This window comes from Fukomys damarensis, unplaced genomic scaffold (assembly GCF_012274545.1).
Source record: "Fukomys damarensis isolate Sample0158 unplaced genomic scaffold, DMR_v1.0_HiC HiC_scaffold_7, whole genome shotgun sequence".
NCBI classification, from domain to species: domain Eukaryota; kingdom Metazoa; phylum Chordata; class Mammalia; order Rodentia; family Bathyergidae; genus Fukomys; species Fukomys damarensis.
The window spans coordinates 14,263,724-14,278,076 of NW_022900919.1; the positions used below are offsets into that span (position 1 = coordinate 14,263,724).

Consider the following 14,353-nt stretch of genomic DNA (forward strand, 5'->3'; position numbering starts at 1 on the left):
GGCTGGGCTCAGTGCCCCGAGCGCCACTGGGGAGCGGGCGGGCTGAGCAAGGGAAGCGCGCGCAGTGCCAGGCGCGCCCGAAGGCTGGCAGACTCCCTCCTCGCCCGCTCTTTGTCCAGCGCCCTCGCTCCCTCGCAAAGTTTTCCCGACACAAAGACCAACACCTGGGGACGGCCCCCAGCGCGCGGCGGGAAGGCGGTTTCCGCCGGGCAGACGTTTCAGCAGTTGGCGAATTAGGAGAGGGGAAAGAAGGGAGGGGAAGAAATGCCCGTAACAGGCCAACTTCGGTGGGGATGCTGACTGCAATTTGTGGGAGACGTGCTGAGCCCGCGAAAACCACCTCCTCCAGGCAGTAGCCTTGGGCCATTTATAGCCCGGAGCTCCGAGTTAGCACTGGGGTGGAAGTCCTGGTTGGGAACTTGGGGGGGGGCACTGGACTGGTGGTACCTACAGTGGCGGACTCAGTGCCCACGCTGCCTCTGTCCTGGCGGTGCTGACTCAGGGTGGTCTCCCCCTAACCCCCAGCTCTTGCCGTCCTTAAGCAAAATCAGTACCTCTTTCCTATCTTGGTCAAAGGCCTTCTAGAAAAATATGGCTCCCACGAGGGGTAATGTCCCCAAGCAGAACATTTTATTCTTCTCCAGCCTTAGACAATTGAGCTCAAATTACATTTTGCACCAACCCCTAGCCTGGGGTGGGAAGGGCCCCATCAAGTTTACTGGAATTGAATAATTACCCTTTTTTTTTTTTTTTTAAGTTTTTCCCCCCTTGGCTCCAGTTGAAACAATTCCTGAAATCGAGAAATGTAACTTTCCAGAAATGAGGATCTGGTTTATGAAAGGGTCCTAGAGGTTTTATGTGGGGGGAAGAGTCTTAGCTGAGAAGCTACTCGAACGTCCTAACTGCCTGGCCAGCACCTGCAGGTGAGTGGGAGTAACAGGTTGGTGGTGTCCCCAAGAGGGCTGGTAGCAACCAAAAATAGCCAGGGATACAGGGGGACATAAGAGGGCTTTTTCCTTTTTCCAGCAGAGTGTTACCTGTGCTCAGAGTGCTTCTGACTTTGTGTAGGAAGGAGAGCAGGAGGGGGGCTTCTAAGCTGGGGGTCAGCTGGACTTCGCTGGCACAGCGCTGGGAGGCAGGATGAGCTCACCTCTGCAGGAGGGGTTCTCATCACCCTGCTTGCGGAGCAGGACCACTCACAGAAGGGTGTGCATCATCCTGTCCTTGTGACAGGAGCAAGATGTCTGTTCCCCAGAGAAACTCCCAGCTGGCAGCACAGCACTTCCTTTCCTTCCCAGCCCCTGCAAAGCCCATGCCTCTTTGCTCCTTAACACATCTTGGGGGGCAGGAGGGGTGAGACCCATGTGGCGCACAATGCCAGACATCTCTTCCTGTCAGTGAGAGGCAGGGACAAGACACCAAAGAGGGTTTCCCATCAGTTTGCCTGCCCATGTGGTCTGGCCAGCCTGTCTCCAAGTTTTCTCAGTGCCTAGTTCTTTCCTGCTATCTTGCTTGACCTGTGGCCCAGGAGGTGTAAGATGTTGTCATTTTGTGTTACTTTTCTGAGAGGAGTGGCTGGATAGCTGATAGGGAGGGGTGAGAACAGAATAACTGGATCCAGCAGGTCACTACCTCAGCTGCTCCATCCCTCCGTAATGTTTATTGTGCATCTCCCTTGTGACAGATTCTTTTCTTTTCTTTTATTGAGTTTATTGGTACATTTTAGGTATACAATACAATTACATCCATTATCGGGATCTTGTACCTTTACATGACAGGTCTTGGTTCTCATTTTTCCCCCTGTCCCTGCCCTCCCTTCACCCCCTCCTCTCCTCCCCTCCCCATTTACAAACACTTTATTTCCATTTTCTCATTTTCTCATATTTTTTCTTTTCCCTTATTACCTTTCCCCTACCCTTCCCACTTTCCCTACACCTTTAGCCCTTTTCTTCCTATTTCACATGGTCAATTATCTCATTAGGATCTTATGTACTATTATAGCTTTTCACACCAGAGAAATTATTTGGTATTTACACATGTTTCATTCATAGGAAAATAGATACATATTGAGGATATACTCCTAAGTGAAATAAATAAGTCACACATGTGTAAATACCAAATAGTTTCTCTGGTGTGAAGAGCTATAATAGTACATAACATCCTTGTGCCAGATTCTGTGCAAGAGGCTGGAGATACCAAGAGATACCTCATTTCCTGCCCTCTAGTGGCTCACAGTTCAGGAGGAGGATAATCAAGTAACCAATTGTAACGTGGGATGTGAGCTACAGCAGAGCCAGGTCCTCCTGCCTAACTTGTAATTGATTATTAAGATCACCCAAAAGAGCCAGAAGGAAACCCACTGGCGTCTTTCTGCCCTGCTCTCTGCCTTTCAGACAGCTACGCTCCTGGTATTCAGGATGTCATCAAGGTATTACCGTGAGCCTACGTTCACCAAGTCAGACAGACTTCACTGTTACAAGCAAAAGAAATGATTTCAGCTTTCCGTTAGGTGCCTCGTGTTTTCATCCTTGGTGCTCACGATCCTTTGCATCCACCAGGGGAGAGTCGTTCTGGATGGCCAGGACAGGGTAAACTGTGTATTTCCTTTATAGAGGAACCCTCGTACCCACGCCCCCAGAACACTCCATCTAGTGTACCTGCTGCGGATGGAGCTCGCAAAGTAACGCAGAGGGTCTTCCTGCAGTGGGAGCCAATGAGAGGGTGATGAGGACCTGGTGTTGACTGCAGCTACTGTCTCTGAGCCTTTTCCTTGGAATCCTCTTGGGTCATCTGCTTTAACAGTGATCTTTGCTATCTCTCAAAAAATGTGCTTGTTCCTGGAATATGGAAAGAGGAAGAATGGTTGGGCTGGCAGCACATGTCAGGCTGGTGATGCAAACTGCCACACGGTCCTCACAGAGCCCCTTCCTCCTCTCAAACCCTCTGCAAATCCCTTTTCTGTGTTGGATTTCACAAGAAATGGAGAGTCCCACCATAACCGTCTCTTTAGACGAAGTCATTGAATGCTTGGGTTAAAATGTAGGTGTTCCTATGGGAGTGGCAACAAATTAAGTCATTACTGCCCATTAACTTTTTTTTTTGGTACCAGGGATTGCCCATTAACATTTTAACTGGAATTAATGCAGTATATTAGCTATCCAGGCAACTAGTAAAGGATCTGGGAAGTTTGTATTAATGAGGAATAGAGGAGCAGGGGGCCCTGCAGAAGCCTGAAAGGGCCCAATGGGATCAAACAGAGCAGTAGAATGGCTCTCCTGTGTCTGTCACTGGCCTGTCCTGCCATCTGCCAGCTTTAGAAGTGGGATCCCACCCAGAGCCTGAGTGTGTGAGAACGCCCAAACTTCACCTACCACTTACTAATCTAACTGAACTCCTCCGACCTCACTCCAGCCATGCAGCATTTCCAGCTGCGCCTTCTTGGGAACGATGGGATCTAGATGGATAATAACACGTTTGAGTTACTGGCTGGGGAGAAAAGGCAAGTCCGAAGTGCAAGGAGGGCTGGCATCTATGAGCACACACGCAATGGTAAGGCACCACCTGGGGCTATTTCTCTTCTTTAGTCCTCATGGTGATCCTTTCATATAGACTCCATCATGATTTTGCATTTGAGCAAACCGAGGCTCAAAGAGGCTAAATCGCCCAATGTGGCTCAGATGGTAGAGAGGGAATTCTGAGGGCTTCCCCCGGCCCTCAGCAACTTGTGGGATCCTGGGATTGCCAAGATCCCCTCCAGCAAGCTGGGCAATTTGAAACAGATGTGCAGACAGGCACCGCCTTTGATTCTTACTATATCCCTTTAGCTCTGGTACGGCAGGATTCAGGGAGCCAGTCTATCTCTCCTCGCTGCATACCCTTCATCATTTGTGAGGTCATAATCGTCCATCTCCGTTCTCATCTTTCCACGCAGAAAAGCCTAGTCCTTTCAGTCAATGCCATCTTTTAAAAAATTCAACGAGAAAGAATAATTATCTGAAATTCTGACCTACCACTGAATACTTTGAACTTTTCCACAGAGAAACTTAGAATGTTAGATAAGTACAAAGAGATGATGGTCTTGCCTTTCTATTGTCTCTGAAGAAGGAGCTGTTTGTGTGTATGGGAAGTACAGGGTGTGAGGATTGTGCAAAGAAGTAGATCATAGTTGGGATAGATTCATAAGCTACTGTGTTTCTGCACCTTCGGTAACTCAGAGAACCCTTGTTTTTCCTATTCAATTTTACATTAAATTTGAATGTTCTCACAGATGCAACATTTCCCCTTCCAAATCAGAACGAGAGTGGTGACAATATGGAAAAGTAAGGGGCACATTTGCATTCCATTTGTTAACTTTCGTAAATAGCAAAATTGTAGTTTAGCCAAAGGGGGGAAAAATACACCCAGGCGGTAGCTCTAAATGTTTCTGGAATTATCAGCAAGAGATGTTGGGAGGGATATGGGAGTGAGCTCCACAGTGAGTTGGAGGCGACAGAGGAGCTAGTGGAGGCTTCATTTTTTGGCTGGGATTTTGACAGTCTCATCAGTCTGGATGAAAGGCAGTTTGGAACCAGGTAACAGAGAGCAGAGAAGGATGACTGTCATTTTGAGCTCTGACTCAGACTTCTTGGCTTGCCAACTTTATCCAGTCCACCATGATGCCCTCTTCATGTGGCATCTGAGGAAGCTGGCCAATTCTGTCGGTCCTTGGTGCTCAGTCTTTACTGCTTCTTGGCCTTGGTTCAGCTGATGGATCTCTACTTTCCACAAGTTGCTGGACATCATGTTTTCCCTGCCCACTCATTCCTTTGACAAGTATTGCTTTGTCACCTCCTATGTGATGAAATCTGTGTGGCTGTGCCTCATGCCTTCCCAGTCCCCGGTTATATTTCTGGGACTATGGTAGAGGGTTGGGATATAGTGGTAAATAAAGTAGGCAGGGTCTTCCCTTGGAGGAGTTTGGAGTCCACTGGGATTTTTCAGATAAAGAACCTGTATCCAAGAATTTAAGAGATTTACCCATGGTCCTACCACTGATTTCAAATCTGAGAACAGATTCTGGCTATCTTGCCTTTGAGCTGAGTTCAGCGTTAGTTCTTCAACAGATATACATTTTTATTTCACTTCTTATGACATTTCAATGAAATTGAAAACTCCTAAGGGATAAAGAACTTTATTCCTTTTCCGGCCCTACATTCTCTATCATGGTAGAAACCCAATCAATACCTGTTCCCACTGTGGCCACATTCAAGACATCACCATCATGCTGCTGAAAGCAGAGTCAGGAGGGATGTGAATGACACACTGCAATAGAGCATTTTAGCTATGTATACACAAGAAATGAAAAAAATCTCAAGAGCATAATGATGATAGAAGATAAAAAACAAAATTAGGAAGTGATGAGTTATGAGTATGTTTTTTATTGCTTTTGTTTCTGGCATAATTTGCTAAATTGTAGTTTATATATTTGAATATTCCACATTTTAATTTTTAGAATATATTTTCATTTTTAGTAATGACCATTGAATAACTGATATAATCCATCTCCAGTACCATACTGGTGTAGCCAAGGGCAACAGGAAATGGCCACGGACACAGAAACTTGGCAAACATGCTTAATGAAATACTATCTCTAATGTAAATGCCAGATGGGTTAATCCTCAAAGGAAAGACAGCATTCATCAAAGTGTTCACCTGCAGGTTTGTTAGCCCAAAACACTGGACAATGGAGAGAGCTCATTGGCTCCAAGTCAGTTTCTTGTAAAGTATCCCTTTGCGGTTCTCATCCACCTCTCCTGCTTCAGATGGAGTCTGTGTGCCTATACATAAGCTCTTCCCAGTCTCCCCACCAGGCTTGACAAAGCAGACCCAGGAGAACTGCAGAAAGACCAAGGGACCAGTAATGGTTTTGGTTGCATGGACACATTAGTTTGAGTTATGTTCAAATGCAAGGAACAATAAACCCAAATTCAGTGGCTCATTCAAAACAGCTTTTCTTGTTCTTGTGCAAGTTCAAGCAGACAACCAGCGCTGTTTTGCCTGTGGTTAACCCCTAAAGTCCTTAGAAATTCAGGTCATTCTATATTTTTCTTTTATCATTGTTAAAGTGAAACCCTTTTTTTCCTGGCCTATAGTGCACAGGTTCCAAGAAATAGACTGGAGCAAGAGATAAAGAAGAAAGAGTGAAGTTCATGAAAGCCGCCCCATGATACTTCTGTTCATATACCTTTGTCAGGATGCTGTCAAGCAGCAACATAGCTGCAAGAGAAGCAGAAAGCACCTACTTATTCTGGGCCCCTGTGTGCTCAGTTGAGAATCTGTTATGGAAGAAGGGCAAGTGAAGGACAGCTGGTAGGGTCTGTCGTAGTGTGAATGGAAAAGACCATCAGAGGTTTGTCCTGTCTCATTTCTAGCTCTGCATGGCACATCTTCACCAGTTCTGCTTATGACTGTGTGGAGCAAAGATTGCCAAAAGTCACTGGTCACAAATGAGCAAGTTCATGGCAACAAAGCTAATCATGGAGCTGAACTTCATATCTATCTCTTAGCACTTCTATCTTTTCATTTCCTATCTCTTAACATTCTACTTTGCTACATTTATTTCATTGTTTTCATTCCCGGGAAACAGAATAGTGGTTTAGAGAAATGCTCTTGAAGCTCTTTCTGGAGAGGAACCAGATGTTTCCCCCAAAACCTTCCAATTCTCTGCAGACCAGCACATATCCTCCTGCATGTCTGGTATGCAATTCACACCACATACAACTCACATGCCACTTGGACACCCCAAACCCTCTCCATTGATAGGAATCACTGACTATGTACATGACTATGTGAAATTGCTACAAAGGTTTCTAAGTTCTTGTCTTCAGTTTCTGTGTTTATCTGAGCATGGACCAGAAATATACAGTTCATGGATCAAGCACTGGGCCAAGGACCACTCTTTGAGTAATTTTGGTTTGAAGTTGGTTTTGAGATGATTTATGTCAGAGTTCAGAACTTAGCTTTTCCTATAGCTATTTATATGCTTTTGGCCTCTCTAAGCTTCAATTTCCTTGGTATTAAATGGAGATAATAATAACACTTAACTTATGATTTTTAGCAAGAATGAACTAAGATAATATATCTGAAGTACTTAGAATGCTAGCTGAAACTATGTGCATATTACATGCATACCTTTATTATTTAGGATAATGCAAAAATAGAAAGGATATACACATATATATCTGTATATCTGTGTTATATGTCTATATAAATTATGGCCATTTCTGGGTAGTGAAATTTGAGTTGATATTGATTTTTCTTCATTCTTTTATTAATTTTCTACAATGTTTATAAATTACTCTGCAATCAGGAAAAAAGCCATTAAAATTTGTGATGCCTATTTCCTCTGCACTGATTTTTTGGGGGCCCAGTTTAATATTCTTTCTCAACAACCCAATGTCAACACGCATATTTAGTAAAATTGGTTTTGCAAACAATTTCCAACCTTCCTTTGATGTTTTAGAAGTGTCTACCTCATCTTCATATTGCAATTTCCAATGGAGGAAAACAGTCTATAAAACCTTTCCCCACTCAGGTTGGAAGCCCTGGAGATGCTAGATCACTTCTGTCCTCTACCCTCCCCACCTGAGGCAGCCTCATCACAACCTTGCCTGGACTTCTCTTTTCATTGCTCTGAGGCACAGCGAAGCCCCACCTTTTGGAGCAGGGTGACCAGTTCCACCACCAAACACGGGCAGTGGGACTGTGTCCCCACGGCTTATGTTCAGCCTCCGGTGATGGTACAAGTGACGGTTCAGAGGATTCATTAGAATGAGGGTGGAGAGGTGGGGACGGAAACATCAAGCACATAACCAAGATATCTTCCTTCCAAATTTTTACAAATAAAGTCCTCCCTGAGCTTTCCAAGTCCTTACACGCCACACAGCTGTCTCTGAGGATAGTCCTCTCCTTGATTGCAGCTTGGAGACTACTACATACTTTGAAATAAGTTCTTTTTTTATTTTTGGCTAGGAAGAAATTTATTAAGATGAAAAGAGACAGTGATTTAAGTTTCCCTGGATACCTTTTGAAAAGATTTGTAAAATCCAAATTGTCTCAAAATCTTCCAAATTGTAAGAGGGCATTATGACTGCTTAACATTTATGATCATTAGCATTTGATTGGAATCACTATCTTTATGACCTAATAGCTTTGCATGCTTTTGTGTTACAGATATTCTTTAGGGAACATTGGAACTCCATGTATAAACGAAGCTTGGAGTAAATGTTTACCAACAGGGAGATAATTTTGGCAATTCTAAATGATTATAGAGATTTGTGGCTGTGTGTCTGCCTTTATGTCAACATGTTATTGGTAATAGCTATGACTTATTCACTTGCAAGTCCTTGGTCAGTAACAGAGGCTCCGGTTATAGCTTTAATCCAATGGGGGAAATGTAGTCCGTTTTACAGTTTTCTGGAAATTCACGGAGATGACCAGAGAGTTCTGGGTGCTCTTTTGTTCTGAAAGCAGTTAAGTAAATTTTTTGAAGTGGCTCTGAGATAAACTGGGGTCTTGAGCCATCTATTTCGGTCACTGGGGTAGATTAGGCCCATGTCAGCAGCCCTGTGAGCATCTAAATTACTCTCATACTGAGTCACAGAAATGGGTGTGATCTCCACATAGCAGAAATGGGTCTGAGAGTAACGCAGAGGGTGAGAGCCATGGTCTGGACCAGCATTCCCCAAAGGTGCCTGTGTTCAAGGCTTAGTGGCCAGGGTGATGATGTGGGAGGTGCTGTGGACCTTTAGAAGGTGGGGCTTAGGGGGAGTCTCAGGTCCCTGGGTTTGTGGACTGTGGGACCCTGGTCCTCTCTGTCTCTATTCCCCTCTGGCTCTTTCTTGACTTTTGTTGTGAGCAAAATGCTCTTACATCAGCTCCTTGCCATGGCCTTTTGGGCCAAAGCAATGAGGACATCCAAACTTGGACTGGAGCATCCCAAACCATGAGCTGAATAAACCCTTTCTCTGCGTCAGTTAATTGCCCCAGCTATTTTTGTTGTGGTAATGCAAAGCTGAGTGATGTAGATTTAGCTTTTTGTTTTCTTCCAAAGGGAAAGGCTGGGGGGGCCTCAGAGACAGAAAGGCTCTATAGAGGGCCTTTATACCCTTCTAAGTTTCCGAAAGATCTTCAGCCAGACTCTCTGAATTTTACCTGACAGACTCACTTGCTCAAGTCCATTAACTTGGCTCTTGGTGTGAATTGAGGTTCTTAGTTGTATGAGGGAGAGGTCAGAAGGAATGGAGAACTAGCAATAGCCGTAGAACTTAAAGACTTTCTTGACCAATATCCTCCTTTTCCCTTTATCTTCACTTGAGTAATTCCTATTTGGGCTATTTAGACAAGTTTGTCAATTCAGGGGGTTCCAAATCTGTGGATTTGATCAATTAAGATAAAAACATTTGAAAAGAATCGTGTCTGCATTGAACTTAACAACTATTTACACTGCATTTACATTGCATTAGGTATAAATACTCTAGATACGGTTTTAGTAAGTAAATGGGGGATATGCATAGTTTTTGTGCAAATACTATACCACTCTGTATAGAAGCTTGTATATGCTCAGATTGTAGTCTGTGGGAACCCTTGAAGCAATCCCCCAAGAATATCAAGGCACAGTTGCATTTATTTTCAAGTTTCTGAGGTATAAGCATTTCATCTGGCATTTTATAAAGACCTCCCAGGTTTCCAGCATTTTCATTCTACCTTTCCAACTGGATCGCTAACTTTCTAGCTCTCTTGGATTTTGTAAAGCTGTTTTTCATCTGTAGTGCAGTTCATTTCAAAGGATGATACTTCACAGTTGTTGGGGTCTGGTGAAAGGGAATTCATCCTCCCTCCTCATCCTTCCCTTCTGCCTGCCGGCCTCCGGGAGGGGTAGAGCCCTGCCTGCAGGGTAAGTGCCCTGTGGCTGGCACCACAGCTGGCCTCTGGCAGAGGTGCTCCAACAGCGGGAGAAAACAAAAGCAGGGCTGCATTCATTTCAATCTCCATCAGGGCATGTGTTGGACGAGGAAATCAATGGGAAAAATGAAGCTGGCAGCAAAAGAACTTCTCTTTCTCCGTTCCTAGACTGGCACTGACCACAAATAATGATAGGGTAGAAATAACTAAGCACCACCCATTTTAAAAAACAGAGAAAAATTTAGAAAGATCACATCCAACAACATCAACAAGAAATTGTTTTGGTCATTTCCAAAGCACAGCTAAAAAAGATAATTGCTACTTTATTCCTTTTTTGCTTTGCATGGCACAGTACCAGCTTGGACCCAGGATTACAGTACACAGCTAGCCATTGTGACAGCCAGATGCTTTGAATGAAGTGGGAATTATCATTCTGAATTTGTTAGAGTCATTTGACAGAATAAACTCAAGTGTCAACTGTATTGATGATTTCTCATAATTTCCAAGCTAATAGAAGACCATTTTACAGTTTTGCTTTCAGAATCCAGTCAAGAGAGGGCTTCCTTAGGAAGTGGTGATCTTGTCCCCTGACAAAATACAATGTAATAGGTATTTGGAGGAAAGATATGGACAAGCAGTATATATAGTTTGATTTCTGAAAATAGTCTTGGCAGAATGAATTTTTCCTCTGTTGCTCCGTTTTCATACACTTTGTGAATTTATAAGAAGTTCTACAAAAGGGAAGTTTTTTTTTTCTTTTTAGCAGTCATTTGATTTCCTTTTATGGTTAATCATACTTTTGTTGTCCTGCTGTAATAGCTCAGGGGAGCCACCAGGTGGCACCATGCTAGTGAAGGGCCTGGGAGTGAACTAGATCCTCGCGGGCTGTTCAGGCCTTAGGTTAATTCTGCGCAGGGGGAGGGTCAAAGGAGAAAGTGGGAGAGTGAGGGTATGGACTGGAAGAGGATACCACTGCCCAGAGGGCAAGAATCTTGCGTTTTGCTTAGTCTACCTGTATTAGACCACGTAGGACACAGCGTGGGCCTGGGAATCAGTATTCGAGGGAAACAAATCAAGGGGAGGCCTGCATGGGTTCCCCCAAATTGGTCGGAAAATCCAGGTAATCTCTGCAGAGAAGTCCCTTCATTTACACTCCTCTCGCCTCAGTGAAGAAATTAAAATGTGAGCACTTCTTCCAAAAATCAGTAAGGAAAACCAGTAACATCAACACCTCGCACCAGCCCTGACTCGGGCACGAGGAGAGTAGCGTGCGTTTCTTGCTGTTTTGATTTAAAACTTTAAAAATATAACCTGTCTCCACTCTGGTCGGTTACCCCGATACATAACTACGTCAAGACTCTTAGAGCCCTCCGCCTTTCTCATGGAAGGCACGTAGAGCAGCAGACCCACTTCCTCAGGTGAGGGGGAGGAGTGTGACGGGCTTGTGGCACCTGAGTCCCGGAACTCTTTGGCGCATCTCCCCCGCTGTGCCTAGCACCGTGGCCAGTGCTCCCGTTGGGAAGCAGAAACCATAGTTCTCCCCAGGGCTTTTGCAAAACATTCCGGACTCGCTTCTGAGGTGGCGCTTGTCACATGGTGCACAGAGATAGCTGCGCCCAGGCCCTCATTAACTTAATGGATTCCTGTCGTCGGTTCTCCGGGGATGAGGAGTCGAAGCTCTGAGGCTCGCTGAAAGTGTGGGTGTATTTATAAATGCGTCTCCCATTACTTCCAGGTTTGAAAGCCAGGGAGCTCTGCTCCTGACGCACGCTCGGAGAAAGCGAGCGCCGTGTTGAGGAGCTGTCATCTTTGTTCATTCATTTATGTTCTTATAGCACCTAGTTTTGCTTCCTGAGAAGAGAGAGCTGATTAACTGCTGTGCCCCGTGTCCATCCTGCATTCCCGCTGGCTCCATGACTCTGACTTTTGAAGTGAAGAACAATTGCGTTCAGGTTCCCTGTACGGGGCAGTTGGTTTTGCTTAGGAGAAGCTTTTTTTTTTGCACGTTCAAAGGCAATGACTTATTTTTACCAGCCGTCTCTCAAGAATAATCGCAGCTCATAAATGCACAGTCCGGATTGAATCCGAGCCACAAAAACATTTTCCTGGGCCAGCAAAGTATTTAAAAGTGTTGTTGAATCTGAAAGTCATTTGTGGGTCACTGATGTTCCGCTCATCCGCAGTGTGAGCTGGGTGTAACTCACATGCCCGTGGTCTCTGTCCTGTTCCAGGAGCACCTCAGAGACGGGTCGGGATGAACCCCGAGTTTCTGTCATCCAGAGGGTGAGGAGCAAGTGCATAGAGTGTTCCTAGGAGGGTCAATTCGAGCAACTTCATATGGGGGACTCAGCAGCTGGGGTGGTTGAGTTGTCCTGAGCACAGGATGACACAGCCCAGGGTGGGGAGGCCTCCTTCTCTGGTGCAGCCCACATGCCTGGGAGCAGCAGAGGGCTTTCCTATGGTGAGGAGTGCAGGGCCCTGGCTAGACTGCGAGGGGCGTCAAAATACACAGTGAATGTTTAAATGAAAAAAATGAACCCAGTAAAAGACATTGCCATCACCACCCCCCCACTTTGCCTCATTTTGAACGCACTCATCCTGTCCCCGCCACTTTCTGAAGAGCTCTGGAAGTGCTGTTCTGTGAGGGTCCTCGCAAGGTGTGACTGAGAGTGCTGAAGCCTGCAGCCGAGCGACCCCCGACCGGAAGGCGGGCTCGCGAAACGGCACAGTGTGTCCTCACCTTGTGACTTCTGGCTTGTCCCCAAAGCCACAATGGCCACGCAAAGTCAACATTTCAGTCCATGCAGGGCATTGTGGAAGCCACGGCAGTTCAACTGAAGGCGTGAAAGAAGAATTCCAGAACTGCTTTGGAACGTGGCAAGACTGATGGGACACATGTGTCGGAAGGCAGGGGACATATTTTGAGGGAGATAAACGGTGATGTGCTTTTTATTGTAACAATTTAAAAAAATTTTAAGCATTCATCATGTTTTTTGATCACATAGCATACAAATCTGTTAAATGGAGAAAGATTGAAAGCATGTCAAAAAATAACAAAGGTCTTTAAAAAGGACACATCCTTCAACCCAATAATTCTGTCATGACTGGGATTTTTTTTTCTTTAAAAAAAAATATATGTGTATAGGCATGGAGCTGTTTGGATACCAGGGCATCGATAACACCATCATTTATAAGGAAGAAAATTCAAACAGCCTAGTATCTACTAGTGTCCAACAATAAGGCTCTTAGAGCAATCCTATCAGAGCTGTTCAGTGGAATACTATGCAGCTGTTAACACTGACATACAGATGATTTGGGGGGTATAGAAGTCCATTTGCATTTTAGTAAGCTGAAGATTTGATAACAGCAGTGGCACCCAGTGATATCTGGCCTCAGTGTTCTTAGCCTTGAGTGATTTGTTTCTAACCAGTAGAATACAGCAAGACTGAGGGAATGCCAACTTCAGGACCCATTAAAAATTTTGTGATTTTTGCCTTGTTGTCAGAGTATCTCTCTTGCCTTCTTGGTTGCCTAGTTGATGATGCCAGTTTCCATGTTGGAAAAGCCCCTGTGTGGCAAGGAACTGAGTGTGGTCTCCAGGGAAGACCGTGGGGAAACTGAGGCTCTCAGATCCCTCCAGCAATTACTGAGCAGGCTTGGAGGTTGATCTTTCCATGTGTGTGTATCTGGGTGAGACCCCAGTTCTAGCCCATGTCTTGATTGAAGGTATGTGAGAGACCTTCACGAGAATTCAAACTGGGCACACGCCTATAATCCCAGCACTCTGGGAAGCCGAGGCAGGAGCATCACGACTTGGAGCCTAGCCTGGGCAATTCAGCAAGACGCTCTGTCAGAAAATAAAGTAAAAAAGGGTTGAAGATGTAGCTCACTGCGAAGGCCATAGGTTCAATCCGCAATACAGAAGAAGACTGAGATGGAGGAGGAGGAACAGTAGAAGGAGGAAGAAGACGAGAAGAAAAAGAGGAACAAAAAGAAGAATTCAATTTCGTCATTCTCAAACACCCACCCCACAGAAGCTATGAGATAATCAGTGCTTTGTTTTAAGCTGATAAATTTGCAGTAATCAATGACATAGCAAGAGAAAACTAACAGCCGAGGTTAGAGTTCTTGAAGTCTATCTGCTACAAAATATCGGATGTCTTTAGGTCTGAATGGCATAAATGTAGCATTCTAAAATGTTTGAGGAATACAGATCACTTAAATGTGGTACTGGCAGACTCTTATATTTATTCTGATAAAAAAATACACTGAATAAAGAAGGGTGACTTAACAGTGTACAATTTATTTGGCTGATTTCATATACTTATGACAGAGCTATCTTGTCTCCGAGGCGCATTCTACATTTATGGTGTGTAGCGAGGATGTTGTGATTTAAGGTGACTTTATATCT

The 14,353-nt window shown here is 44.8% G+C and overlaps 1 long non-coding RNA gene across 1 annotated transcript; it reads right to left on the bottom strand.

The window, feature by feature from the left end:
- Positions 1-2,378: 2,378 nt before the first annotated feature.
- LOC104860029 lies at positions 2,379-3,788 on the bottom strand. The gene is made up of 4 exons (XR_779550.1): positions 3,562-3,788; positions 3,372-3,454; positions 2,658-2,837; positions 2,379-2,570 (listed from the first exon to the last, which is right to left on the bottom strand). It is a non-coding gene; the product is annotated as an uncharacterized LOC104860029 (long non-coding RNA).
- Between the last annotated feature and the right edge of the window lie 10,565 nt (positions 3,789-14,353).